Source organism: Equus przewalskii, chromosome 3 (assembly GCF_037783145.1).
Source record: "Equus przewalskii isolate Varuska chromosome 3, EquPr2, whole genome shotgun sequence".
NCBI lineage: Eukaryota > Metazoa > Chordata > Mammalia > Perissodactyla > Equidae > Equus > Equus przewalskii.
The window spans coordinates 7,458,075-7,483,620 of NC_091833.1; the positions used below are offsets into that span (position 1 = coordinate 7,458,075).

General features: G+C 44.8%; 1 long non-coding RNA gene across 1 annotated transcript; it reads left to right on the plus strand.

The window, feature by feature from the left end:
* Positions 1 to 22,689: 22,689 nt before the first annotated feature.
* On the plus strand, positions 22,690 to 24,997 carry LOC139082179 (uncharacterized). Its single transcript, XR_011537922.1, has 4 exons — positions 22,690 to 22,809; positions 24,062 to 24,177; positions 24,268 to 24,449; positions 24,896 to 24,997. It is a non-coding gene; the product is annotated as an uncharacterized lncRNA (long non-coding RNA).
* Positions 24,998 to 25,546: the final 549 nt, after the last annotated feature.

Here is a 25,546-nt window from a genome sequence, read left to right on the forward strand (position 1 = left end):
AGGCGGCGTCCCACATGCCACAACTAGAAGGACCCACAACTGAAATATACAACTATGTTCTGGGGGGCTTTGGGGAGGAGAAGAGGAAGAAAAAGAGGAAGATTGGCAACAGATGTTAGCTCAGGTGCCCATCTTAAAAAGAAATAAATAAATAAAATCAGATTTGGCTGACAACCATTATGTTCTAGCACAGCGTGCCATAAGTGCCTAGTTCCCTTTCCACTCTCAGCTCCATCATCACCTCCTCCAGGAAGCCGTCCTGGCCTGCATGCTCATGGTTATCGCATCCCTCTTCCTCATGGCGCTTGCCCCTGCCGTAATGGTATACTAACAATATTAATACACTGTTGCTATAACATAAGAGATTATATATTTAATGTATCTCCATTATTTATGTGGTTCATTGATTGCTTTTCTCCCCCACTAGACTGTAAACACTTTAAGATCAGAATATTTCACTTTGTTGTCAGTGGGATGAGGGAGGGCTCATTATTCCATCCCCGGCTCCCGCCCCCATTGTCTGGCCCGGAAGAGGGGCCCGAAGAACACGTGTCGAACAGCTTCTCGGGAAAACAAGTCAGCACTGAGCCCCAAGACTGGTTCTGACCCGGGTACGATGCAGGCTAGAGCAGCGGAGAGGTTTTGCTTTTATTTTTGTTTTATTGGTTTTTTAATTACTTATTCGTTCATTTAATTTGTGGTGGCCAGAGACAGCAGGGCCTAAGGGAAGACATGCCCACCCACCTCCCATTTCTCAGACTGGGAGACAGGCCCAGCAAGGAGCAGAAATTTTCTCGAGGACACACAGCCGTGCGGCAGGAGCGCCCAGGTCTCTGAGGGTCAGGTGAGCACTTTTTCATCACAGTGTGATGTCTCAAATATGTTATTTACCGTGATCCTGGTAACAAGAAGGGAATTAAAAAAAAACAAAAGACAGCAGCAACCAGGTGGGCTGAGGGATATGCTGGAACCTTGACATGTGTCAGTAGAACCTCACTGATTCCCAACGGCGATTATGAATCTAGGGTTTGACTTGGGTTTTTCCTCATGTAATCCCCAAAATCCCAACCACAGTCTATTTCCGACCTTCCACTGTCTCCGGTTGAGAATAGAGCGGCCGTGATTTTCCCAGGGCAGGAAGGCTGTGCTGTGTTTAGCTAGCCTCACATTTTAGAGGCGCAGCCGGGGGTAGGAGAGAGAAAGGAGAACAGAAAGAGAGGTTTGTGCTTGCCGGGCACACTCTGGGCTTGGTGTCGTAAAATGAGGCAGCATAGTTATATCATCAAGAGAATCTCGTGAGGCGCTTATTAAAAATCCAGATTCCCAGGCCCCGCCCCAGAACTAGTGAATCATAACTGACAGGAAAGACCTGGGGATTGACACTGTTACACAACCACATGGGTCTCTTATTATCAGATAAGTTGGCATAGTTGTCAGGGATGTGGACTTGGGAGTTGCCAAGGCTGGATTTTACTAAACAGGTAACCCTGGGAGAGTTACTTAACCTCTCGGGGTCTCGGCTTCCTGATCTGTACAATGGGATGATAATAGCTACCTCACGGGGTTTCTAAGACTGAGTCTGCTCCAGGTTTTGAGAAAAGTATCTAAAAAGAGAGCTTTCCCAGGGAGATCCCCGCCCAAGGTGGCTAAACGTGTTTCTCCTGAGAAAGGGATGCCATTATGGAGTGTAAAGGAACAGGAAAACAGGAGAGGGTCCCAGCATGATGCAACTGAGCGCTGGGTTGTCCGAGTTGCCACGAAGCTTGCTGGACTGTTGGGTGAAACTGAAGAGCACGTGCCAGTTGGGCAGAGGCCCTGCAAAGAGCCCCCGGTGCAGGGGTCTGGAAATCTCAGCGTGAATTTCAGCTCCAACACTCACTAGAAGGATTAAGTTTTCAAAAGAAATCTCTGAGCCTCAGTTGCCTTGTTTCTACAATGGGAGATGATAGAGGGTGCTTTCTCTGGGCTGCTAGGGGGCTGCAGTGATCAAACAAGACAGTAAATGTCAGTATGATTTTTATTTTGAAATAAGAGGCTGATGTTATAATAAATGCTCCTTAAACAAAATAACAAACCTCTCAAATACAGGTTTTAAAATCGTTACCTACAATCTACCCCAATCCAAGACAACCAATGATGTGAATTTTTTTCTAGCTTTTTAACATTCATGATTTCAGGTTACATTTTTTTAAAACAAATTTGCATTTTCATGTTGTGATCATAGAGTATATACAGTTTTGCATCTTATTTATTATTTAATATTATCCCATGAATATTTTTGTATCATTGAAATGGCTACACAAGACTATCATTTACTTGAACAGTCCTCAATTGTTGGACCTTTCCTTTGTTACACACGAACATCGTACTATTATAAAAATCACTGCTATGAACATCTTTGTGTTTCAATATTTTTAGAAATATAATTTTTTCTTTTGAAGTAATTCCCAGGGAATGTGGAATTACTGAGTCAATGGCACACAATTCTGATTTATAAAATGCTTTTTAAAATCACAAACGTAATGCAAATGTAAGGACAGGTTACAGCTCACCTCTGTCAAGTTCTTCCCACAGCTGGTGCCGGGACTGTGCGACGTGCCCTGGGAATAGCTCGCGGAGCAGTCAGGAATCCTTGTGTCAGTCCTAAAGATGCTCATAAATTAATAGGGAGGACAGGGGCCGGCCCCGTGGCCGAGTGGTTAAGCTCGCTCGCTCGGCTTCAGCGGCCCAGGGTTTCGCCGGTTCAGATCCTGGGCATAGATCTAGCACTGCTCATCAGGCCACGCTGAGGCGGTGTCCCACATCCACAACTGGAAGGACCCACAACTGGAATATACAACTACGTACTGGGGGGCTTTGTGGAGAAGAAAAGAAGGAAAAACGAAAGATTGGCAACAAATGTTAGCTCCGGGCCAATCTTTAAAAAACAAAAAGTAGGGATGACAGAGACAACCAGCAGAAGCCCAGCCCTCAAGCTCTCCCTGTGGAAAGGAGAACCACATCTCTATAAACGACATCACCAGATCAAGCCTCTGCTCAGCCCTTTACAAGCTGTGCTGCCTTGGGCAAGGTACTTCATCTCTCTGGGCCTGTGTTCCCACCTGAAAATGAGGGCCTCAGACCAGACGACCTCTTAGATCCTTCCGGCACTAGAAGTTCTCTGATTCCCCAGATTGTGATCTGTGTCTTCTGGTAGGAATTCCAAATAGCTTTAGGCTGTGCAGACTGACTGCACGCAGCTCGAGCACGTGTAAGGTGGTCCTCGTGGGCGGAGCAGGCAAGTGACCTGGCTGCCTGCTCCAGACTTGGGACAGGCCTCCAGGGTTCCTCTCTGCTGTACACAGGGTCACTGGGAGTCAGAATTGACTCGACAGCACTAACGACGACAATCAGCCTACCATTTTTTAAATTCCTACGGAACTTAGAGTGCATACTACAAAATTCAGCACACATCTAGAAAAATAATATAGACCTATAATCAATTCTGATGGGCAAGTATTTTCTCCACCAACAGACAAGCTTCTTAAGAGCAAGGCTGGTTTCTGGATCCAGCTCAGAGGAATGGGGCCACTGTGAGCTCTTTGAATGAAGTCAAATCATTTAGTCCTTTTTCGCTATTCCTTACATCCTTCTGATTATCAAAGAGAGATTCTCACTGAACTAGCACATCTTTAGCATCTTTCTGACACAGGATAATGTCCCTTTTTGATGAAGAAAGAGAGGGGCGCGGGCTCAGAGAGCCGTAGGCACGCAACAATTATTTTGATGGTTATTTGGCAATGGTGGTAGGTGGTGGTGTTGGTTTTTTGGATTTTTATTCCATGTATGGAAATAATATAAACTTTCTTTTTAAAATAAATGTATTTAATCAAAAAGCAAGTCTGAAAAGAAAACAGATAAGTGATAGTACAAGAGTACAAGTGGTGTATCACCCTAAATGAGTGATGTTTGGAAATCATTGAGTTAATAAATGAATATTTAACTGATTAAAGCACAAGTTCCGTTTACAAGTGGAAATCAGAAACTGTATCTGCTCTGCTAAAGCGTTCACTAATTCAGACTGAGACTCACATCCGTTGGCTCTATTTTCCCACCCCCAAATTTAACCCAAATAGCTGAGTTTGATGGTGCTGCTGGTCTATAAGCATAAGGAACACTTCTAAAAACTCAGCGTAACATTTCAACACCCAGGGCACTGACAACCAGCCCCTTTCAATAGCCTGAAGGAAAAAAAAACTACAGATTTTGTGTTTTCCAATTTTATTGAAGCCGGCAGAAACCATCTGGACACATGCAGACAGGCAGGGTGACACCCATGACTCCAGTAGGCTGGCAAATTAGGCCAAGTGTAGCTTTGTGTCTACAATTATCAATTTCAAATCCTGGAAAGATGTCTATAGAACAGAATCAGAGGGAAACGGGGCCCTGTCGCATGTCTCATGCAAACAGCCATTGTTCAAGACCAATTAGCGTTACTGGTGGTCCCTTTCCTCCTGACGCTTACACTTCCAGGCTGGGAGCATCTGCTGTACATTTTTCATTTCTTTCCCATTTTGAACAATTTGGTTCCTAAGCCCTGTTTCCTTGTGGCTTCCTGGAGTTCTGATGACAAACCACTATACTTTGTTCCTGTCTTTTAAGGCCTGAAGGGCACTGGAGAACACACAAAATTTGTTTCTAATTTTGCGTCTGCCAAAACATTCCTGGGGTAACAATACAAGCCCGTAAAAATAGGATGCACCATCCCTTCCATGCCACAAAATAAACAAATCCGAAAGGAAATCAAAGACAGCCCTCGAAAACGCAGCATAAATAGCTTTACACCCATTCCCCATCCCTTAGCTGGTGAAAACTTGTTTCTGAATTATGATTGGAGATCGCATCTTTATCCTTTTGTGTTTCCAGCAAATAATCATGACATAAGCAAATGAAAAGAAACACTAGGGCTTTCTTCTTCTTCTTGGTTTCATGTTTTGCAAAATGAATGTCCCTAAAGACAATTTAAGAGAGTGTGGAATCCAATTTTCTCACTGGTGTTAGGAGTTTTATTTTTAACCCAACTACTCAAAATAATAGATGCTTCCCGTAGATTCATATCCGCGGTGGAGTACACGCAGACGCAAGGCAGAATCATCTTTCCATTTTTGCTTTTAGATAATTCAGGGTAACTTAGAGTTCTGAATTCCTGAATCTTGGCCAAGGTGATGTCATTAAATCTATAATGAAAACAGTGTCACTGAGAGAATTAATTCATTATGGTGGAATTAAGTTAAATCCTTTATGATATGCCATTAAGCACCCATCCTAACTTGCCCGCGTCAAACTGAAGGAAGCACATTCAAACACAAAAAGGGAAAACAAGTTCCAACCTCAAACCTCATAGAATATTCGGTAACTTTCAAAGTTAAATTCATTTAACTATGAAAAATATTTATAAACCTCACGGTATTTAAGCATCTTAAGATGTCTTAAATGTTGCAGTGGCCAAATTCTTTGTGGTTTATATAACATCTTTGCCTGAGGGAGTATAACTGACTGTGTAAATCATCATTATGTATTTTATAAATGTTTTTCCCTCGTTATTTAGTTCCTACAACAGCCAAATAACGCAAGAATTGAGCGGCATTCTGATAATCCCCAAAATATTATTGTCTGAGCCCAGAGATGATAAAAGAGAGTTGCCAGAGTTTGAAGTAACTTGGTCAAGATTTTAAGGACATTCCTCATCCTCAAACTTACCTTGTAATCAACAAATGCTGATTTGGTGAGGTCCTGCAGAGAGAAGTAAACAAATGGAATCTATTCCCTGCTCTCTAGGATTACAGTTCCGTCCAGAGCCATCGCGTATTTGTGTAAAAACGTATGCCCTAGAACCGGGCAGAAGAGGAAGAGCTCATAGCTATTAGCCAGGCTCTTACAAGGGGCTATGTCTGATTCTGACACCAAATTTCTGCTGAGTGCAGAGAAACTTCCCACTTCCTCTCCATACCCTGGCTCACCACCACGTACTTATCTAGAATAATGACTGCTCAGGAAGGGGGTTGGGTTTCCTAGAGAAACAAATTACGATGGTATTCAGTATGAAAACTTGGATGGTAATAGTTTTGTTTTTTTTACTAAAGGTTACTGCTTCAAAAATTAGGTCATTTCATACTGGTGAAAGAACATGCATTTTTAGAAGATAACTGAAAAAAATCACAATTCGTGTTCAAGGCATCTCGCTTTAGACACATAGTTAAGCGACAAATGGAAATTTCCTGAGCTGAGTAAAATGGCTTGACAATAGGCTGCGGATAGTTTCTGCCGAAGCTGGCTGTGGAAAAAGTTGTAGCAATCGCGGTCCATCACTAATGACGACCAGCCAAGCCCTTTGTCTGCAAAGACCACGGACCAAATATTGTCATAGCCCGTTACCAGCTGTGCAAGGCTTTTTTGTTGCCCCTTTGCAAAAAGAAATTTTATTTTTAAAGATTGGCTCTCATTACAACAAATATCACCAAAACCCTTGAAATAACAAAAAGAATTCTGAGGCCTGGCCGATGACCCGCTTGCTTTATACAATATTGATAAGACAACCATGGGCAACAAAGGAATTCCGATGGAGCCTTAGTTCTCTTTGTAAAGGGATTTGGCTGGGATCAGGAAAAGCATGTATTTATTTTTTATTTATTTAAAATGTATCCCCCGCCTGCTTCTCAAAAGGTTTAGGATGGCTTGCAAAAACAAAAACAAAACAGAAAAATCGGATGCCTTAAAGAGTGGTACAAGTATAAAAATATAAATTTTTTAAAGCAAAAAAGGGAAAGAAAATAATCAAACACATGATCATCCTAGGCAAATACAGCTCCTCTCATTGAGCCTTAAATGAACTTAGGTGTAGCATTTCCTCTTCAAGAAACAGGCAGGACAGAAACTCAGCCGGTACACCAGCAAGACTTACCAGCTGTTTTGTTTTCAATTGGCATCCACTCCAATTGGTTGATGCTTATGCTGTACTAGTTGTTAAATGTTTTTATCATCACCCCAGGAGCCAGGCAGAGAACAGGCACTCGAGAGATGGTAGCAATTTTCAGTATTTTTGGCCCGCGTTCCCAGCAGCCATAGCACCTGCAGCATGCAGTTAATATCTCTGAAATATGCAGAAAATCTACTTGTGCTTTCCCTCTAAGCAACTGCCTGCTAAGTGCCCTCTGCCAGCAAAAGGTGGCAAGGAGGTGATCTTCCCTTGAGCTCTATTTCCTCAATAGGAGAAATGACAAGAGGCCACAGCTCAACTGATGTTTACAAAACTCTGATTCTTGTTGCTTATAGAGACTTTGCAACGACATTATAAATAAATTGAACATCACACTGGGGTGCCCGGATGCTGGTCTATTGCTGAGGAGTATGCAAACGCTATGTGGAATTTCTCTTAAGTTTGCAAAAAGGGGAGGGGATGCATTTCTCTCCTTTTCTCTACTTTTCCTTATATTTAAGTTTCTCACCTTTGGAAGGGTCCATGTAGCTAACTGCGCATGTTCCCGTGTGTGAATAAAGGACAAGGTGTCTGCTTTCACTTCAAATTGCTTGGCCCTCAATCAACATCACCATAAATGTGACATATGAATATTAAATCCAAATATTTTATTGGTGCAGATAAATATGATTTGTAAAAAGAGTCAAATTAACAATCCATTACATACTAATGGGTTCTAATCAATAAGTTTAATTTGACTAAAAGGAGCGGGGCGGGGGAGAAAAGAGACTCAATTATACCCAAATGGCACAATTTAAAATTATAAAGGTGGCTGGCTTCTACAACTTTTGAGCTGTATTCTGACTTGGGGGCTTGTGGACCTGAGGCCTGAGCTCTGTTGCAAGTGGGCTTCTGTCTGTGCTTTACACACTCATAGTTCCCATTATTTTTCTTAAAAAAAAAAAAGTCGCTTTAAATACAAACAAGTACAGAGAGAATAGTAATTTTTATAAAAAAACGAAGCTCCCACAGCCCAGAAAGAAAAGGTGTATTTTTAAAATGTCATATTTGCTTCACATTACTTTAATAAAAATAAGACAATGCACGTAAGATAGAAGTCTCTTTTGCCCCCACCCTGCCCCTCCTCTCTCTTTTCCCTCCTCCTTCCTCAGAGACTGGACTGAACGTTGTGCGTTCCCTTCTTGCCCTCATTTCTGTACTTTATGACATATGTGGGGACCCATAAGCCATGCACAGTCTCATTTGGTGGGTTAGTGAAATTCTACAGCCGGCCTTTTCCACTTGACAAGCTAAGTCATCCCTTTTAATAGTGCGCCATATGATTTTTTAAAATTTTTTCTCTTCTTTTCTCTTGCTCGTTCATTCCCCTACTGACAGACGGAATGAGCTGGCTTGCTATGGTTATTCTGACATCAGTTAGGAAGAAGGTACCCAGGTCCCACGATTAGGGAAGTAGATTTCAGGTCCTTGGACTGGCCGCAGGCTCAACTGCAGGAAGACGTACATCCTCTCCTCCAGGGCTCAGCCACAGGAGGTCTAAGGTCCCTGGCCGCTGCTCTTGCTTTTTACACGGGTACCCCATTCATGGCAGTTCGGCTCAAGCTGGCAGGAGCCTTGGAGCATGAAATGTGTCCTCCTTCCCTCTGCTCACGGCAGCCCTCATTCCTCTCCCACTCTGTGGCAATATACAGAGCCTAGATAAAGAAGGACACAGACAACGCTTCTATTTGCAAGCCTTCTGCGTTTTCCGACAGGGTGTCTGCAGCGCGCCCATAATCCTTGTGTCAGTCTGCTCCCTAGCGTTGCCGGCCGAGTCCAGCATCTGACAGCAGCGAATCTGAAGCTGCTGGCAGCTCATTTCCAAGCAGCAGCTCCCAGCTCCAGCCACTTTCCCGCAGAAGAGGAACAAAGCCCAGCGGACTATCTTGCTGTCTTCTGGGTGGCAAGGAAATCTCAATTATACACCCAAGGGATGTGGTTTATGAAAAACTAGAAAGAATGTTTAAATTGTATACGTAAATTGTTTTGTTTTACAAGCTGGGGTCGATCAGCACATTTGCAGCCCATATTTATCTGATCCACTCCATAAGACTCGTTTTGAATGTGTGCCCTTGATGTGGGGTGAATGCCTATGCAAAACATAACCGACCCCTAAATTCAATTAGGGCATTAGGGGGAAAATGGAAATTTTGCTTTGGGTTAGTCAAGACTGCTGAGAACTCCTCCTTGGCTGTAATGGAAGATTGAAATCGAAGGATAAAATTTCCAATGGATGCCTAGCAGTCAGAACTTTGGCTCGGGCTGCCCCTTTTCAGAAAAAAATGGCAAATGAAATGCCTTTCTTTTACCTGATTTTTCCAGCTCATTTGAAAAAATGTCTTCTTTATATTGTCCCCAACATAGCATATTCAACATTGATTGAGCTGGATAGAGGCTTAATTAACGTCCTCTATCCTGATGATAATAAATTACAGAAGATGGGAGCCCATAGTTCCGTAGGAAAAACTATAAATTGGAAGAAGTGTCCCAAGAAAGAAAATACTTTGGAAACAGTATTTTATTTTTATGCAACTCTTACAGCAGAGCACGCTCCAGGGACGTGGTTGATGAAAAAGTAGGAGTGTTTAAACTGTGTATGTAAACTGTTTTGTTTTGCGAGCTGGGCTAAGTTACAGACAGAGGTCACAGTGATGAGCAAAGTTGGCGACAGTGTGGGGACCAGCCAGGAGTAATCTACTGGCTTTGACCATGGGCTGCTCAACCCTAATCGCTGATAACAGCCGTCAAGCTGCCGAGAGCTCCACTTCATATCGATGTGGCATTTACCTCTCCAGAAAGTCCCCCACTCGGGCTGGCACTTATGGCGAGATAATTAATAGTCCCCTGAGCTATAGATTCTGAGCTAAAGGTAACGGTACATAATAGAAGTCAAGGTCACCCATGATACAGTAGCTTCTATAACAAAGGGGATTATTACGGCAATTACCGTCCTGTTGGAAAGATTTTATAAGTTTTCATCATTTCAATTCTTAAACCTTCTCTTGCTGGGGAAGTTTAAACTCTCCGATTTATCATGGGAGAATGAAAGGCCCGCCCATACGACCACAAAAGCTTTCTCCTCCGAAAATTCCAGTGGCTTCTAGCGAGGTCGAGAAAGACAGTGGCGACCCCATTTAGTAGCCGGGCCTTCAGAAAGTCTCCACGGGCTGGACTCGTCTCCTTCATGTTGCCCCTTCCTGCAGGATATCAATGTATTAAAATAGTCATATCTCTTATTAGATGTAATTTTTTTCTATACAAAATGAGAGAGAATTTTCCAGTTTTGTTTATAATACTATTACTCATTTTCAGTTGATAGTGTGTTTTTTTCTCCTTTTGGAACCGGTGACTTTTTCCACCGGGTCTCAAACATTTTTGAAGGTCCTTGAGAAGTTTGCGCCTCTGGCCCTTTGCCTGTTGTGTCCCATGAAGGCACCAGCTCTGTCCGCCAAGGCCTAAACCGAAGCTGCACACAAGAGCGTGTTTCCCACCCAAACCGTGTAGTGTCTAAATTTGCTCCTGGCTGGAAAAATTCCAGTTCCTGTCATTTAAACTAAAAGACAAAACAAAACCTGTTTTGAAAAGCTTCTAAAAAAAAAGGGTTCAGGTCTAGAAATTGTAATGAATGTAATCAGACGTCCTGCGCAGAGCAGATCAGAAGGTGTGTGTGCTGTTTGGGTGAGCCCCTGAGCGCAGTCGCAGACAGCGTCTCTCCAAGCGCTTTCTGAAATGGTTTCTAACTAACACAGCTCTCGTTTTTATGACCTGGACAGTCTTGCCGTCTTTCTGTTCCGGACAAAAGAGCGAGCAGACACAATCATCTTTTGAGAATGATGGCATCGTCATTGTCTGCATAGCAGGACTGTAATTAAGCACCAGAAATAGGACAGCTGAGGATGGACAAAGAGAGGGGAAGGGAGGGACAGTGAACCAGTGCCGCAGGGAGAGGCCGACAAAGATAGTAGCTGAAATTGAGTACACACACGGATGAGGTCATCCCGGGGAAGAGTGTGTGTCCAGATGGAAAAAATGTGCAGCAGGCCAGAGAAAGCGAGGCCCAACGAGCTACTTAGTGTTCTGGGTCCAGCTCACATGTTTCCTCCTCCAGGCAGACCTCAGGGGTGTCTCCTGGAAGAATTATTCGTGTATCAAATGTATACACGAATGTGAGGGCCTGCTAGGTACCAAGTATTGTTTTAGGTGCTGGAGAGTCTCAGCGACGAGTGAGACAACCCAGGTCCGGCCATTGTGTGGACACCTGAGTGTTCACTCCAGAAGGAGCCAGCCATGCAACAATCCAGGAGAAAAGCATTCCAGGCAGAAGAGACAGCAATAGCAGAGGCGCCCGGCTGGGCCTAAGCCTGCCATGTCTCTACATTCTAAAGAAGTCCGGGTGCTGGAGCAGAGCACGCTGCGCAGTAGAGTCGGGGGCCAGACCAGAAAGGCGGGCGGGGCCTCATCTCCAGGGCTCTGCGGGCCCCAGGAGAGCAGGTGGAATTTAGTCTAGTTCGAGGGGCTGCTCTTAGAGGGTTTTCATAATGCATGGGGCTTGCATGACCCTTCACTTGCGTGGAGGTGTGTGTGTTCACGAGTCCTTCTCTCCAGGCTTCTCTCGTCCCCCCGGTACCTACACATGATGCACACCCACAGGAGCCGCTCGTCAGGGTGCATGGAACTGAATAACAGGCCAGGACTTGGTTGAATGCGTGGAGCGTGAATGTCAGCTCCCCCCGGGTGCCACCCACAGACCTCGCTCATGCTCAGCGGGCTGGAGGACGATGCAAATAAAACCAGGGCTGGTCCTGAAACTAAACTCACCAGGAGGGCTCCAAAAGGACGCCAATGAGACCTTGATTGTCTTCAATTTCTCCCTTCTCGTGGCTGATAAAGCTACACAAAAATGTGTTTCTTTTCAGAAATCGAAAGTTCAATAACAAGTCATTGAACACCCATCCAGTGTGTCCTCATGGAGGATTGAGTGAGAACACATATGGGAAAGTGGTACATGGGAGATAACTGCAAGAATGAGCAAATGAATGAATAGATTTCACCATTTGTGCCTCAGAGGTCTGTAGGAGTTTTGCGCCTAGAGATCTTGCTCTGGGGCCTGAAGAAAGAGAACCAGCTTATTCCAGCTCTCAGCAATTTCCTGGAGTTTTTTAGAGATCCTCTGTAGTTAGTAGTATCGTGGAATATCAAAGCACTAAGTTTAACCTCAGCTGGAAGCCGTGAGGCCCAGAGAAGGGAAGTGACTTGCCCAAGGTCACACAACCAAACCAGGACTGGAATGCTACACAGTGCTCCTTCCAGTGTGCTCTGCTTCTTTCTTTTAGGATAAAGAAGAACAAAAGGCTCAGAACACAAACCACGGGGGCATTAACTAACAAAGGATGAGCTGGACGGCAGGTAGAAATCTCTCCCACTTTCCTCACTGGCCCTGCTCTGTAGGCCCACCCATGAAAGGGCCCTTGTGGCAGGGAACTCGAGCGCCTGGGTTTCCAGGGCTGTGGTGGGCACATCCCTTTAGACTCCTCATCTGTAAAGTGGGTATAATTATGATACCTACCTTACAAGGTAGGTGTGCGGCAAATTAATCTATGAAAAGAGTTGTCACAATGCCTGGCATATGGTAAGTCCTCAATAAATAGTAGCCATTGTAAACATTGTGTTTATTTATTTTTTTTTTGAGGAAGATTAGCCCCGAGCTAACATCTGCTGCCAATCCTCCTCTTTTTGCTGAGGAAGACTGGCCCTGAGCTAACATCCGTGCCCATCTTCCTCTACTTTATATGTGAGGCGCCTACTGCAGCATGGTGTGCCAAGCGGTGCCGTGTCTGCACCCGGAATCCGAACCGGCAAACCCCGGGCCGCTGAAGTGGAACATGCGCACTTAACCACTGCGCCACTGGGCCAGCCCAATACTGTATTTTTTTAATGATAGAAAATACAGAAAAATACACCCCCAAAAAATTACCCATTATCCCAAACCTAGAGATAATTACAGTTACTATGCTGGAGATTATCCTTCTTCCAAGCCTGTATATTACACTTACATATATAATATATACATGTCCACACATGTGTGTACATATTACACATGATATACGCACTTTCATGCTTTACTTGTCAATTTCAGGGATATTATAAACATTTCCCATGTCATCAAATTCTCCCAAAATATGATTTTCATGGCTCTTTTAACCTATCTCCTTTTACCGGAAATTTAGGTTTGTCAAGATTTTGCTATTGCAAATAAGGCTTTAGTAATTATTCCTAAATGTAAACCTTTATAAATATTTATGATCCTTTCTTCAGGAAAGTTCCTAAATGTTGACTTGCTGGGTCACAGGGCATGCATATTTTTGAAGCTTTTGGTAGAAATTGCCAGAGTGCCCTTCAAAAAACGTGGACCACTTCAGACCCTCCGGAGTAGGCACAGGAGTCCGCGCCCACCTGGCCACCGACCCTGGGTGTGATCACTCTAAATACACAGAGATTTTAGATAGGCTAAAAATGTGGCACCTTGTCTTAAATCTGTTGACTGCCGTGCAACTGTGAAGATTGAATTTTCATCTGTGTTTGTTCATTGATGAGCTGCCTGGTTAAGTATTTTGCCTGTTTTTCCACTGGGGTATTTGCCTTCGTCAAACGAATTTGCGAGAGGATGTTGTGTAGTTGGGATGCTAATGTTTGGTCATCGTCTTAACTGAAATATTTCCCCTGTATTTGGCTTGTGGCCTTTTAGTATTTTAATCAAAACGTTGGAAGAGCACGAGTTTGGCATGACGTCCATCTGGCTCTGACATTTGCTCATTGGTGACTAGACAATCTCATTCCAGTTCCAAAACCTATTGTCCACGCAGGGCGGGAGCCAATCCAATAGGATTCCACTTTTCTGACCATTGGAGCTCTTTTTACTCCATATCAGAGCACCACCTGGAGCCTCAGCACCACACACCTTCTCCTAATGACACTTTCTTTTTGTGTGTGTGTGAGGAAGATAGGCCCTGAGCTAACATCTGCTCCAGTCTTCCTCTACTTTATGCTGGACGCCACTACAGCGTGGTTTGATGAGCAGTGGTAGGTCCACACCCAGGATCCGAACCTGTGAACCCTGGGCCGCCCAAGTGAAGTGTGCGAACTTAACCTCTGTGCCACCAGGCCAGCCCCATAATGACCCCTTTTAGGGCCTGTCGGTATTGCCATTGGACTCCTCGTTTCCTATCCCCATGACAGATATACACAAAGGCTCTGGTGGGTCCCGCATAAGGAATATTCTCTTAGAATAAAGTAGGGGGAAGGGGGGAGCAGAGAAAGAGTAGCTAGTGGTGTCTTTTTAAGCAACCTAATTTAAGTGTAAAAATCAACTTTCCTTCTGAACAACGTGGCAACAAGCTGAAAGCTGTGAATGATGGTGCTAAAGCTGGGCAACTTGTGAGGAAAAGCTTTTATCGAAAGCCCAGGGGAGAAGCTGACTGTTTCTGTGCTTGCAAAGGACATTCCTGACCTGCACAGCTAACCCATCACAGCTGCTCCCTAACTCTTCAAGAATCTTTCCGTTGTCCCCATCGGTGACCCCTGAACAGAGGCTTTGAGTGCCTTCAGTTGGTATAATGGACATTTACATCCCCAGCTTCCATTCTCCCTCCTTCCAGGAACAGGATTCCCATTTTCCTCGGGCCAATCCCATCCTTGGCTCATGTGTTTGGGAAGATGATGACTCCAGCACCAGCTCTGGGGGCGGGGGTTTGACTCACACCTGGGCAGTCAGCCCCTCAATACCTGTGGCTTTAGCCATCCGTCTGGGAGTGGGCGCACGGTCCACTTCAGGCCGATGAGAGTTAGCCCCAGAACTTCGGCCCAAACCATCAGGGACGAGAGAACCCGCTCTTCTGCTGGGCTATGAAAGTCAAAGTCTGGAGCCGCTGGCAGCCGCCATCCTGCCACCCTGGGAGCCCACAGAGAGAAGCGGAGTGGAGAGATGGAGAGAAAGGGACTGAGTCCTGAGGACATTAGTGGGCTCACGGGTCAAGCCATGCCTGAGACCCACTGTTAGACTTTTCTGTGACATGAGCCGATCAATTCTGTACTTGGGCATTTGTACCTTTGAGTTGAGTCTCTGTCAGGGTGGAAGGAGTCCTGATTAATACAAGCTATTCCACACGTCGGATCTCTGCTTTGAACAACTGAATTGTTGATATCCATTAACCCAAACCCAGACAAGGTTCTGAGCTTCCCAGCTAAGGGAGGGGACATTGGTAGCCCATTTAGCACAGAGGAAAGGGACCTGGAAACATGCATGTGAGAAACAGTTGGAGAAACACAGGGGAAGACTCCAAGGAGATGCGACAGCCTGTTGTCATGGAGACCCCACAGCGTAGACCATCGGATGAAGGATCTTCAGAGCTGGATCTTAACTTAATATGAGGAAAAGTTAGTCACTCTCAGATGTGAAGAGAGAGTGGGTTCTCCTCCCCTGGAGGTGTAGAGGAGGAAAGTGCCCAAGAGAACGGTGCTGGAAGATTCCAGCATCAGGTGCAAGTGAAATACATACCCTTGACATTCCTGCTAACCCTGAGCCCTGCTGAGTCTGTTTTCAAGATGAAGAGGTTAGTGTTCGAATCAGGTCTTTCTCATTGGCGACCCAGCTTTTCCAGCAGGGAAATTGTACTTTTGAGGGTAGTGTTGCTATGGAGATGGTTAAAATGACAGATTCAATGTGCAAAGAAAAGAAACAGAGAAATCGCCTTTAAAAGTACGGCCCTTAAAACTCTAACCCTAAACTCCTAATCATTTCTCCCGTTTCCCAACAGTTACACTGTGGGCTCCTCTAAAGGAACGTGGCTCTCGGAAATCCAGAGTTGCAGGCTGCATAGAGCAGGGTTAATATCTGGACATGACCACCCAGGTTTGCCTTACACAGGTCTCAGGAGGCCCCGGCTGGGGGTTCCCGTGGAAGATTTTCTTTCGGTCAGTTCCTGCTAAACACGGAACCCTTCATTCCACTGCTGCTCTTTCCTCTTCTCACCCCAGAATCTCCTGTTCGTTTCTAAAATGGAAGCTGGCTTGTTCTGTCTCTCATGCTCTTAACAGAAATGGCACAGTCTTTCAGACTTCTGTGATTTTTTTTTTTTGAAAGATTATAAATTACCGCCGTACTGTGCATTCCTATTCAGGGCATTATTTTGGGAATCATTTAATATTTAAAAATGCTTTTTCTTTCAGTTAATGGTATTTTCTTTCCGTTTCGATGTTTTCCAAGTGTGTGTGTGTGCGTGCCCGCGCGCACAGCATGCTCGCACTTTGTTGCTGTTGGTAAAGTTCAGTTAAAGTTCACGGAAAAACGATTTCCGAAATACAGATGAGCTGTTTATAGGCTCCTTTTTTTTTTAAGGAATTTATCTATTTTGCTATGTCAGCCATACCTGAACTACAGGTGTCTCAATGACATTTCTGTAGGTCTGATAGAGCCGTTGGGAGGAAGCTGTCTTTTTACTCAACTTCCTTTAAAGCAGAAATTAGAAACTTCCCCCTTATCTCAGCCTCTTCCACCTCTCCTTTCTGTTGGCGACTTTCCCTTCTCCCTCATTTGGGTAAATACTTATGCCTGGGCCTCTTATGATTTATAATCCACCAAAAAATAAAATGCACAGATGTTTTCAAAGGGGCCAAAATGGACACTTTTCCCATCTCACTCCCCAGGGTGTGTTATTGTTGGTTTTTATTTAAGGGAAAGGATGTATCAACCCCTTTGGCAATGAAACCAAAGCTCTCACTTGTCTTCAAAAGCCATGTCTTTGTAAGCCTGACACGAACACCTTGTGTGAATGGACCTGGTAATTAGCAATTTTTCCCTAAAATGAAAATGCCGAAACAACAACGTCGTCTCTGGAGTGGGAGAAAGGCGATTCGTTTTTATTTTCATTTTCCTACTTTTCTGTGGCTTCTTGATTATCTATAGGGATTACATTTTAGTGGAAAAGTAATTAATTGATGTGCAATTACATATTTCTAGAAAAAAATAAACGTTACATATAAGGTTAATGTCTCTTTTGACCCCGTCCCACTCTGGTTCCCTCTGAAGAGGTAACTACTGTCATCAATTTGATCTGTATCATTCCAGACCTTTCTTTTATTAATTTACACACACACACACACATACTTGTACATGTGAATTCATATATTTCTTTAAAAATCAGGGGTAAAAAAACAAACAATAAATTGGATGAAAGTGTAGCCAAAAGTACTTACAAATGTTGGAAGAAGAGAAAACTTTAAAGACTTTCCAGCCCAACTGCCTCATTTAACAACTGTGGCACTGCGTTCTCGAAGGCCTCTCCTCCACGAGGCTGCGCACTGATGTGAGCCACATTTTGATGTGTGGGTTTTCAGATGAGCAGACAGATGTGTAAATACTCGTCTCCCAGGCCTGAGTATGATTTTTAATAATCAAATATGGAGCTGGAGCCAACGTTTTACTCAGGCACTAAATTTAAAAGTGGAGCCAAGAGACTTTCAAAAATTTATGATTCCACAAACGCAGGGAATTTTCCCCCAAGATCACTATCTCGGAATGAAAAGCGTAAAACCGGCCCTGTGTGGCTTGGCTCTCTCTCCGGAGCTCCCAGCTCAGGGTGTTCTTGAGTCTCAAGTGAGCTGCGGAGGCTGGGGGCCCTCCAAATGGCTAGGGGGGAGCTTTGTGCCCACTCCCACCCCCATCCCTGCCCCAGGCCCAGGAAGGCCCCCTGAAGCCGTTTAGCCCCATGACTGCCCCTCTGCCTTCCATACAACCCTCAGAGCAAGCGCCTGAGCGCCCCGTGATAAAGATAGTGTTTTGACTTAAAAGAGTCCTTGCTGACACACATTCCTGTTTTCCTGGAGGAAATCAGTCCAGACAAATCCTCTGCAAACCTGAGACGGCAAACTCGGCAGTTTACGATGGGAGCCTGCTCGGCTTTGGGTCTCCCTCGGGAAGCAGTTCTGTCTCCTTTTCAAGACTTGCATCCAGATGCCTGCCATGCCAACAACACCCTCCGTCCTTCCCATCCTGCCAGGCCCATCCCCAGGATCTGGACCTCAGAGGCTTGGGAAAAGCTCTGCTCTCCCTCCATGCCCCTTGGCAACTTTGGGGAACACAGCAAACCCCTCCTAGATGAGGCAGCCAGGACTAGGGGCCAGTGGATGTCCCCCCACTCCAGAAAGAAGAAGCCCTTTGGACAGACACTTCTTTCATAGGAATTTGTGCTTGCCAGGCCTCGTTCATTCATTCCCTCATTCATTCAACAAGTATTTATAACCACCTACGAGGTGCCACCACAAACAAATATCTATCAGGTGGTGATAAGCTCAGGAAAGAAAAATGAAACAGGGCAGAGAGGATAGCAAAGGCCAGGGAGTGGGTATTTTATAGACGGTGGCCAGGGATGACCGCATTGATGGTGTGACATTTGAGCAGAGACCTGAAGGAAGTAAAGCTCTGATGGAAGAGCAGTCCAGGCCGTGGGAACAGCAAGTGAAAAAGTCCTGAGATGAGAATCACAACAAGGCGAGTCTGGCTGGAGCAGGATAAGTAAGGGAGAAAATGCCAGATTCAATTGGGGACAGTGAAGGAGATCACGTAAGGCCTTGTGGGCCATCATAAGGAATTGACTTTTCCTCTGAGAAAGAACAGAAGACATTGGAGGGCTTTGAACAGAGGAGTGACATGATCAGAATCAGCTTTTGACAGAATCTTAGTGCCATAAAAGACTTTGACAAGAATGGAAGGAAGGACAGGAGATAGGAGGCCAGTGCTGTCATCCAAGCAAGAGATACTGGTGGCTTGGACCAGGTTTGTAGCATGGAGGTGGTGAGAAGTAGATGAGGTCCAGATATATACTGAAGGTAGAGTCAGCAGGAATTTGGTTTAAAATATTGGGAAAATAGAGTTATTTTTTGAGTTGGGGCTCTTGCAGGAAGACCAGGTTGCAAGGGACATGGTCGGTTGTGGACATGTTGAGTTTGGGATGCCTTTTAGACATTCAAGGGGATATAGAGTCTGAAGTTCAAGAGGGGGTCTCATCTGGAGATGTGTTTTAAGATGGTATTTAAAGCCTGAGACTGGATGAGTAGCCAGAGAAGAAAGTCACCAAATGCATGAATAAAAGCAGAGAAGAGAAAAGGGGAGGAGTAGAGAAGGAAAGGGAAGGGAAGGGATGGAAGAGGAAGGGAAGGGATGTGAGAAGCGAGCCCCCGGATGCTCCAACAGTTAAAGGCGGGGGAGACATGGAAGACCTCCAATTAAGAAAGGGTTTCTGCTGAGGTAAGGTGAGATCCAGGGAAGTGTGACATCCTAGAAGCCAAGATAAAAAGTGCCTCCTGAAGGAGAGAATGATCAACCATGTCGCACACGGTGGAGAAGTTGAGTGAGGTGAAGTCTGAAGCTTGACCATGGAATTTAGCAAAAAAAGCTAGCTCTTTTTAAGAAAAGAGGTTTCTCAATGGAGACAAGCCTGATTGGACCGGGTTGAAAAGAGAATGGAAGAAGCACAAGTAAAGATGATGAGAAGAAAAAATTATTTTGAGCGTGAAATTCTATAACTTCAGATCTTGATGTGGCGAAGGCTCTCAATGCCCACATGGGTTTCCATGCAAATGAAAGAACCAGCTGCTCGTTAGACATTGCATTTCTGTGTGCCTACACCTGAGAATTTGCCAAGTGTCCCGAGTATTTAAATAAAAAATAGGACAGGCATTTCTATAAAGCACAGCATCTCTAGTGCCCTCTTTTCTTTTCAGTGGGAAAAAATGGTATAACACAAATGAAACTAACCACGTAGGTGTCCAGTGAATGGCCTTTGCCAGACACACCCCTCGTTATTGGAGTTCAGAGGATTCTGTAACTCTTGCTTAAACTTTTAGAGACTGTTGAACAATCTGACTTTTTTCCAAACCATGAAGGCAAGAAATATCTGGTGTTCAACAATTCACCTATAAAAAGAATCGTGGTCCAGGTGAAACGCTCATAACTATCATTTGTTGCTTTGTTTAAAGGCTCCAAAGTATCATATTTTCGCATACACCATCTCGTCAGATCCTCGCAGCAGCGTAAGATGAGCGAGAACAGTTATCTCAATTTTACTGAATGAGAAACAGAGGTTCCAAGAGGTTAGAGACTTGTCCAAAGCTATTCAGAAAGTAAATGGTGACCCTTCACACACCACTACTTCTTCTGGCTCCAAATCCTGAGGGGAGTCCAGCGCTGCCCGGTGCGCACCTGCTGTGGGGTGGGTGGACGCAGCATTGAGTGTGAGCCAGGGAGCCAGAGAATTTCTCACTAGATGTTTTCTCTGCACTGAGTGGATTTTTCCACATCCTGAAGTGGCTTCCTCTGCCGAAATCTGTGTCGTAGGCTGCCGTTGGGTGAACATGGAAAAGTGTCTCTAAATGCCCCTGCAGGCTCACCATATTCTTAGAACGTCACCTGACCAACTTGTTTGTCCTTGTCCTTTGCAAACGTTCGATGATGGTTGCCAAGACTTCCCACCAACCATTTGGACAATAAGTCAAATGACTAATTGGCAAACACAGTGTTTCAATCTGAGCCTTGCTACGCCGCTGCACTGCTCCGATGGAAGGCTGCCCAGACACGCAAGTCCTAACGGTAATGGGTCCGTGTTGTCTTTGACCTCGCATTCAAAGTTCTCGGTTTTAAGTATTATTAATGTGAAGACATTGGGTATGGATTTATTTTAATCAACCAGCAACAGCCATTGCGGTATTGAAACACAAGTAGATAGACATCCACAGATTAAGAGGAAGTTCAGAAACAAACTCGAATTTACATATTCATTTGTTTGATAAAGGAGGTATTTCCAATAAGTTAGGAAATTAATAATGACTTAATGAAATTGTATTGAGGGAGTTGATTAACTATTTAGAAAATACGAGGTTAGTGCCTCACTCACTCTCCAGGCCCAAATAAATTCCAGTCCAATTAGACAAGTAAATGTAAGACTAAAATAATGCAAGAAATAGACCAGATAATGGGGAGGTATTCATCTGACCCTGAGCTGAGAAGGATGTTTGCAAATATCCAAACAAGGAGGGAAGCTGTGTATGAAAATATTAATGGTTTGACAACTTAAAATATTTCTCTGTTTTTATTAAAATAGAGCCCTGCTCCACTTAGCCTTCCCCCATCCTTATTGCTAAAATCCCTTTTCCATTTCTCGCTGGTCCCTGCAGGCTTCCAGCATCCGAGGAGCATCAGGGGGAAACTACTTGCTCATCTTGAGAAAGGGAAACCAGAGACCCAGAGAAGGGAAGCAGCTTATCAAAGAACAAACAGCTTGAGAGTAGCAAAGAGTTGGACTGACTGCGTGTGAATCTCAGCCCTGCCACTTACTAGCTGTGTGACCTTAGGCAAATCACCTCCCCTCTCTGAGCCTCGGTTGTCTCATCTGTAAATGAGGATGGAAATAATATTGTCCTAATGGTTGGATATGAGCATTAAAGGAGTTAACCTGCCAAAGTGCTGGGACATAGCAGTGCTCAGTAGAGGTTAAGTTTATGATCAGACTAGGGTTAACCTCCCCTTATCCGAGAGGACAGGGGTTAGGTCGCGTACATCTTTGCCATAGGGGTAGGGGCTGGGTCAGCATCTAGCCCTCAACAAGTGCTTATCTTAGAGAGAAGCTGAGTAAAGGTGGCTGCTGCCATTTCTCTTAGATCTAGTCTTTCATTTTAGCCTCCCAACAACATTGGATGCAAACAGGGCAAATAGAACTGTGTCCATTTCAAAGATGATAAAAGTGAGATGAGAAAGGCCTTGCCCACGGCCGCAGAGAGTTGGGACTCGTCTCAAACATCCCGGCTTCTCCACTGCACATTTACACCAAAGTCTAAACTGCACTGAAACCTTGACCCTGCCTGCCACCCCCTGCCACCAAGCCACGGCCATGCCCTTGTTCTTACTGTCAAAAGCCTCCATTTACACAGCTTCTCGTGTCCCCAGTCCAGCGCTAATGCCACACGTATGTTACCTCACTTAATCCTTGGAACAGTTCTGGGGAATAGGCGTTATTCTGCACATTTTACACATGAGGAGCCCCAGGCCTGGAAGAGTCGAATAAGGAGCCCAAGGTCACACAGGGACAGAGCGAAATCCCTATTCAAATGGAGGCCTGTGTGAGGACAAAGCCCGGGTTCTCTACCACCGTTCTAAACCAGGAGAGGCCCTGGGAAGCAGAAGGCCCAACTCTTGGCTTAAAGTAGCCAGTAATCCACCTTGGTGAGATGACACGGCTGGAAGTGGGCGGCACCAGGATTCAGACCCGCGCTGTGCGGTTTGGGTGCCTGCGCTGTAGTTGCCATGCTATCCTGCCAATTAGTCCAAAAGTAATAGAAGGACTAAATGATATTAAAATAATAATACAGACAGAAGTCACTGTGTACCTACTAAAAACAAAGCCCTGGGCCAGGCTCTATGGCAAGCCCAGAGAGGGATCCCTCGGTTATTAATATGCCAGTGGATTCAAACAACATATGTCGAGTACCTGCCATGTGCCGAGTGCTGTTCTAGACGCTCTGGTGAGACTGTTGGATCTTACCAAAGAATTTTCAATAGGCTGGGGAGAAGAAACATCGCTAGGCAACCAGATAAGTAAAATTAAAGATGAAAGGAGTCATCCAGGAAAATGGTCGGTTGGCTCCATGATTCAGAGATGGAGCCTTCATCTCTGCTCTCGAAACACTCAAGACTTTTTGAGGAGACAAGACACACAGATCAGCAAGAGATGAATTCAAAGACAGAAGTAAGTAGTGAAGATGATTGTAGGGAGGCAGTAAATGAATTGCCAAGTGAGGAATTTGAACAAAACAGGATTCTAGAAGGGCCAGTGGAACCTGGGTAGCTGGGGAGATTTCGTGCAGCCTTCGGGGCCTAAGCTGGTGAACCTTGGCTTAGATCCACATTTAGCCATTATTTTCCTGAGTTTAAAATGAAAAAAAAAAATCTAAAATAAAAGAGAAAGGATGTTGCCCTCCTTCCCCCACGGCCCTCCCCCGCTCCCAAGGCTGCACATTGTCGCTCATCTCCCTCCTGGATGGCCTGTGCCCTAGAGCCCCACCTCTGATGGAAATTGAAGCAGGGAGAAACTGTGAGGACACGTTCCCTTCACCTGGCTTGTCCCTTGCCCAAATCACTTCTGACCCCACTGTAAGGAGACAATATTGAAAATAGTCAAAAATAACCCCCTAAAAACATGAATCAAAAAGTCGCCGCTCCTGGACATGTTTTTAAAATTGCTCAGCTGCATGCAAGTCCCTTTAGTGCTGGAAGGACTTTAATAAAATTGATTTTCTGAGTCTAGCCTTTTAGCAGCTACTGTATAAGCTTGAAATATGAACCCTTCATTGTTGAAAGTGTTTCATTTTTGCCCTGTTCCTAATGATGAAGGGAAAGTGTGGGTTCAGAATTCTCCACGGCTGACATTCTCATAATTAAATAGTGTTAATAATAAAGCTTTGCAGATTTTAAACAAACTGGCACCGAGGTAGAACAGTTTGCCGTATTTCATTTAGAGACCACAGCAATTAGCCCTTAATGAATAGTACACAGCGACATATAAGGGAGTTATTTCTCCACATCGTTTATTTGCCAAATCACAAAAGGCGACATTTTCATTCTGCTGATTGAAAATGATTCTCGGGATTTCTTCCGAAGGCCTCTTAAGTAATTGCATTGTGAGACTTAAAAATAAATAAATAAAAATAAAGGGAAGAACATTAATTGCTTTTAATATCTACAGTCTAATTTTGGCAAAGCTTAGTACACTAATAGCTCTGAATCTCGCGCCATACAACAATGGATTAAAAATAGAAGGCTCATCGTGGTGGATATATTTAGAGGCTGATGTTTTTCTTTTATAATTTTAGGAGAGATTTGTTCCCCGGCACATTGTTACTCCTCCCTGGGAACTGACATGGGGTGTTTTTCTAGAGGACTCGTGGGTGGGGCGACTGTGAAGTTATTGCCAAAGGAAAATGACAATATTTATCCTGAAGGTGAGACAAGAGACAGAACTGTTCCACTGTCAAGGCTGTGAAGGACAAAGGAACGGCTCTCCTTGTATGGTCTGCCTCCAAGCTTTTGAAGAGAAGGAGAAATTATTTTTAAAAAGGTAGGTGGGTTCTAGAACTATTTTTACACGCTTGAAAATATTATTCCTTATCTTTGAGACTCCGTTTCCTTATCTGCTCGTTACATGGAGGAAGGAAAGCCAGGAAATATTGACTCTGCTGAACAAACCCTACGATCACCTGGGTGCTGTTAAACCTCAGGATTCCCGGGTTCCACGTGGCATCTACAGAGGTGGAATTTCCAAGGAAAGGGGCTCGGGAGTCCACCCTTCGTGAAAGCGTGCTAGATGATCCTGAGTATCTTATAACTTTGGTAAACACTTTCTCGGGGATCTTTGGGCTTCTCAATTCCACAACTGTTAACAGGTCAAGGCCAGCCATGCTGTAAAGCAGGGCATTGTGGGAGAGGACGGGGGCTCCCGATGTGGGGCCCCTTGAGGAAATCTCAGGTCCCCAGCCTAAGAAAGCTCTTCCAACCAGTCTACCACAGTGCTGCAAACGTCCCCATCGAGGTCACAATTCACCTTTCAATGTCACTCAAAATGAGCAAGGTTATGCTGAAATAAATTTCAAGGCTTAAGATGGAGGCACTCCTGCCCTGGGCGCCACGTTAGCAAACTGAAACTTAGAGAACTTTTGTGTCACTGTAAATGCTCCGCGTGACCAGAAACACAGTCTCCTCAGTCAGCCAACCCCCAAAGGGCAGGCTGACGCTGGGCTCTATCTTACTTCCTTGTTCCTTATTCTTTATCCCATAAGAGCTTCCTGCCATCCGCACCATTCCGCAGTCGTCTGGGCCCTTGGGAATGGAGACCGCCTGCTGCATGCCGTGTTAAATAAAGTTCGTTTGTACCACCTCAATTCTCTCCTTTAACCATTCTTAACAGTTCTAAGGAGCGGGACTAAGGAAAAGCAGGTTTTCACAAGGACTGGAAAGACAGTCAGCTGAGGATGGGGAAGGCAGAGGTCCCCATGGGGAGAGGGTGCTCAGTGGGGTACAGCACAGAGACAGATGAACAGACAATCTGAATATCATGATCGCACCCCCTTCTGTGCCGTAAATCCCTGAGTGATGCTGGGGGTCCTTCCTCTTTCAGGGCTACAGATGGTCCAGCTAGAAGATGAAAGGGTTGAACAAGACACCAAGGACCCCTTCAGCTTCCAACGTTACCGCTCATAACGCTTGGCAGCCTTGCTGAGGGCTGCTCCTGACTTCGGCTTGGGTAGTCCAACCTAATTCCGCCTTGTCCTTGTCGTAAGTGCCTGGGTAGAGCCCTTGGTTTGGCCTTCTAGTGAATTCCACATGGGTGTAACGGGAGCAGGGCTAATCCAGGACGGCCAGTGCTAAAGTCACTTCCAGGTACTCTAGGAATTATCATAGTCTTAAAAACTGAAAAATATGGGAGCTTT